Genomic DNA, 4,995 nt, shown 5'->3' with positions numbered 1-4,995 from the left:
GATTCTTGTCTGAGTCATTATGGAATAATATGCTATTTATTGCACAGAGAAAAATCATGGAAAATCAGGGTCCTGTTTTCTTAAATTATCTATATTACAGACAAAAAGTTCTCATTGGCATTGTATCACACCCTTTATAATGCCTAGGCTTGTATCAGGCCTAAAAGAGGAGATTCTTCAAGATTTGGGAATACTTCTTATGTTGTGGAAGATCTTCACTTTGGCTTGGCTTTCTGAGCTCACTGCCTTTTCAAACTTGTGATGTAACTGTTAACCAAACCATGGTCTGTTTAGAGCAATATCTACTTGAATTCACAAATAAACATTTAAGAGAAATTAGATATGCAAGACATTCTTATTCCTGGCTAAAAAAGCTAGTCATGCAAACTTATGACTTGTCCTGCAAAGAATATTGGGTCATTTTGAAAATCCTAATGAAAGGGACAAGTAAAATTAAAGATGCATGGTTAATAGAGCAGTTTCTTAGTAAGCCAAAGGTTATTTTGCATTCTTCTAGAATAGACTACTCATTTAAAATCATATATTCTGTCTCTGAAGCTTGGTTTTCTTTTCATGAAAAAGACAAAATATAATTCTTCCTGTACTGAGCTGCATTTTAATTGACTAATATAATTTCTACTATGTTCAGTACCTTCTTTCTAGAATCCCTTTGCAAGACCAAGAAGGTCCTCAGTCATGCTATCCTGAAGCAGAGTTGAAGATCTGCTTTGATTTTTTTTTTCCCCTTTCCTCCCTATGAAGATCAAATGTATATATATATTTTTTCCTTCTTTTCCCCCTCATAAGTTTCTCTTTACATGCTGTTGTAAATGATAGCTGGTAGATGGACAATACATCCCATATGTAGCCCATACAAAAGTTATGGGCTAAATATGATACAGAAGTTTAAGTGGCTGTTTGCACACCTGGAGGGTCAGGTGAAATTCTTTGGAGGCATGAAGTGTGTGAAATATATCAGATCACACTAGAAAATAAATACAATGGTAAGTTGCATTCTCAACATAATCTCCAAAATAAAAATCAGTGGAAAACATTGCATGGTTTGTTTAGTCTAATTAATAATTTGAAAAGCCAGTTTAAACAGATTGGAAATAGACTACAAAGCTACTCTAGTAGAGCACTTGGACTTTTCATTTAATACCCCATACTCAAAACCAAAGTGTTTCAAAGTACTACAAAGCATCAGGTTTTTCCATTGCAACATGAATTTCTGCTTCTGCAACAAGATTCCAGATCTAAGATACATATATCTGCACTTATTCCAGATATAAGATGAAGAATGGTAAATCCAGATCCCTTTATGAAGAAGTATTGTTGTGAAGTCTTCTGAGGATGGTGCATAAGCCTGGGTTTACTAAGAACTTGGAAAAATTATCCTGCCTATTTAAAAGCTATTTTCCTTGAGAATTAACTTTTTTAGATTCAGTCTTTCACTGTAGTAGTGGGAACACTACTGAAATGTATAGATTGTTTCTATCTTATTAGATTAGCTATTACAGGTACTAGATTTTATTAGGATTCATTGCATAATGTTATTACGATCATATTCATTACATAACTTTTAAGCAAGGACAATTTTTCTTGGGCAAAATAGTTATCTCAAACTTTCAGACACTTTAGATAAGCAGACTTAGCTCTGCCGTTCCTGTGACGAGCAGATGTGCTTATGTTGTTGTCTTTACAAGCCAGAAGGCCTGTTGTGGTGGATCCTGGGGCTTGGATTTGCAGTGAAACAAAATTTTTGGTAAGTGTATGCATTTACCTAACCTAATTTTCTAAATATTTTGTTGACTACTTTACATTGAATCAATTAGTTAGATATTAAGAGAGCACTGCACAGAGACACAGCTAGACTTTGAGGAAAAGTCTACATCAGAGAGCAGTTTTAGGAGAGTCTTAAAGTTCAGTATGTTTCCATATTTATCTACTTCTCATCTGTGTGAGTTCTTACTGGCAATCTGCAGATGTCCTTAGAAGTGCATCAGGCAGATCGTAGGCACTCTGTCAGTAAAGCGCACTCTGACGTCTAGTTGTATGGTAATAACACATTAATTTGTTTGGGTATGCAGTGTGCTCTCCAGAGACTAACATCCAGTTATAACTGGACTGTGCTTCCAAGTTTGCTGTCTGAAGAGGCAGCCAAGTTTAGTCAGGAGAAAAGTTTTGAGATGATCGTGAAAACAGAGTTTAGGTGTGCCCATAACTTCAACAGTGCGGACAATCTTACTGCACACCACAGTGTGTATGATGACCTCTGTTAACAAATCCTGTGTCCTGAAGTCGTCTACTCTAGCGTTAACTGTCTTTTGTTATCTAGAATAACTATACTATTATTGTTAACTATAATTTAAAGCCTTCAAACATTGAAACATTTGGATTAGAGTTCTGACTGGTTCGTGATAGGCTTTATCTCACCTGTATGGAAGCCCCTTGTATAAGCTAAATACACTTTATTAAAGAGTGTTGCTCCTGATACAGGAGTAGCATTTTGGCCCCTGAAAATCAACTACTGACTTGAGAGGAGCCAAGTCAGCCATTCTGTTTCATTTGCAGAATCTACATTAGCATCACTGTACAGGAAGGTGAAAAGCTGTTGACTTTTCTATAGAAAAGTGGGTCAGAGCTGGTCCCACTGGATGCAACGTAGACTGCTCCTTGCCTCACCCCTTCAAGTGAAGCTTTAAGCATGCTTTAAAAAGAGAAAGATAAAGCAAAAATCTTTATTATTAGGCAGCTGAAGGATCAACAAAAATTACAGTTAACAGGCTTGTGTCCACTTACTGAGATCAATCCCCCAGGAAAGCTCAAGAACAGCAGTAACTGAGATGAAGCAGCTGATGAGAGCTGTGGGGAGAACGGCTGCTCTGTCAGCCTTCCTTGTGTGTAATCGGCTTTTCTTGTTAATGGCTGAAATCCCCTGTAAGTCAGGACGATGGTAAGATCTTGTAGCAAAATTGAATTGAAGTGCTTTGCATCCCCCTTTTAACTGATAACCTAATTGCCCTGTATGGAGCACCACTGCCCTTGGCGCACTCCACTGATGGTGTAGGGAAAGGGCCTTCCTCACTGTAACTGTGAGGTGCAAGGCAGACAGAGGAAATTTTTTCTTTAATGAGCACTGAATTGGACTTCCAGACACTTTAGGCAATTTCAATACTAGTGCACATACATGATCATCTTCCCGTCCTTGGACATAAAGGCCACCACGGCTCCTCACGTTAAAGAATGCGTCCTCAGTCTACAGGACACCCTTGCCCAGCAACCCGCTGTATCTAGTGTCCGTCCCCGCATTGCTACTGAGGTCCAATATCCAATTTACTACTCAACGTTAAGACTTCTCTAGTCTGCTGTGACTAGAAACACCTTGCTGCACTGATCTGTATCACATTCAGTCCACACTTCCTTTAATTGCTACCAGGCCCGGGACGTTTGTGGTTGATAGCCAGGGTGGGAGCGCACAGCAGAGCAGTCTCACTGGGCGTGGGGGCAGGAACGCACTGGGAACAGCAATGGGAATCACAGTGGGAAGAGAAGGAGATAAGAATGGGGGAAGGAAAGACGGGATACAAAGATCAGACTAGATCTGCCCTTGGACTGCAGTTTCTTCCATACTTGGTGTCAATTCACGAAGTCTTTTTTTCTGTGTTCTTAACAGCACTCTAGACTGTTAAAACCAAAACTTTTTAATGTGATTTATTTTTATCTCTGATTGTTTTTATAGACTTCAGCTTAACCAGTAAAATTAACTGAGCTGATTTTACTTTCAGCGCTCATTGCCAGGAGTTCAAAAACTTGAAAGGAATGGTTATTTGCTTCAGAGCTGCTTTTTTTCTGAAAAAAAACTATATGCACACCTGCTTCTTTTAACAAAATCTGAACATCAGACCTAAATTTACTTAAATCCTAGAAATCAAAGGCTCTGTTGTCTTTGCAACCTCATAGCTGGAGCAGCAGAGAGAAAGCTCAGTCTAAGCCACCCTTTTCCATGCTCTCAGTTACCTGGTCCCAAAGCAAAAGYGTTTGCCTGGGACAAGTCGGAGCAGCCCGGAGAGCTGGCACGGTGCCTGGGGGCTGCCACAGGCCTGGTCCTGCAACGCGCTGGGGCGGGCTCCCCTGGGAGGGGAGGAGAAACATCCCCACGCCGTGGCCTTATAGCCAAAGAATTTCAGTGATATTTACACTAAGTAGGAATCTGATCTCTGATCCTATCTTATGCCCTTAAACGTATCYCCCAAACTACCCGTTCTACCCTAAATGCAGAAAAACAGGCGCCAGCACAGAAGCGTGAGGCGGATTTCCTCCCTGCAAAGTGTTCAGCCATCCATGGAGAGGAGGCTGCAGGGACCTGCTACCTCGTACTAAAGCATGTGTTAGATTCCAGTTATTATTGGGATCACCTCAATTTTGGCTAAAGCCATTTGAAATATTAAAATATCCAGAAAAGAACCATTTGAAAACAAATCACCGTTGCCTAAACTGGYTGCTGCAGTGACTTCAACTCGATTCTTGCATTAATATCTGTTTCACGTCCTTCTCTGTTTCTTAAGGATTAGYTTCTTGCCCATTTCTTATCCAAATAGTGACAGAATTTATTTAGGAAGATGACTGAAATGTTCCCTCCACTTTTTTTTTTTTTWTWTATAGACATTACCCAATTTTTCCCAACGAGATGAGTTATTTTTCTTAAACACACCAATAAACAATAATTTTTGGCCAGGTTATACTTTCTTAAGTGACTCGTATCCTATTCCTCTGTTTGTATTCTGTTGAACTACCTTGACTACAGTACACTCCATAAAGATGGCCACAAGAAAGCTGTACRCTTGGAGAGATTGAAGATTTACAAAATGTGACTCAAATGCAGATTTCAAATTTAATTTATTTGCATATATTCCCCAAATATGGAGAGCTTGGGGGGTAGGAGGGGTTGGGGGTGGGGGGCTGGCGTGAGTGCGCCAAGCGGTGGTGCGTGTG

The 4,995-nt window shown here is 39.8% G+C and overlaps 1 protein-coding gene across 2 annotated transcripts in view; it reads left to right on the top strand.

The window, feature by feature from the left end:
* Positions 1 to 1,726: 1,726 nt before the first annotated feature.
* Positions 1,727 to 4,995, top strand: part of SUN1 (Sad1 and UNC84 domain containing 1) — a 35,166-nt gene continuing 31,897 nt past the window's right edge. The window contains exon 1 of one of the 2 annotated variants that reach the window (XM_085301496.1): positions 1,727 to 1,765. The gene's annotated coding sequence lies outside the window, so the exon portion shown is untranslated. Of the gene's footprint in view, positions 1,766 to 4,836; positions 4,871 to 4,995 lie in introns of those variants that run through there. The other variant, XM_085301503.1, reaches the window with a different exon arrangement.

Source organism: Rhea americana, unplaced genomic scaffold (assembly GCF_003343005.1).
Source record: "Rhea americana isolate MKP2758 unplaced genomic scaffold, rheAme1 scaffold_10, whole genome shotgun sequence".
Lineage (NCBI taxonomy): Eukaryota > Metazoa > Chordata > Aves > Rheiformes > Rheidae > Rhea > Rhea americana.
This window is presented reverse-complemented; position numbering and strand designations above follow the sequence as displayed.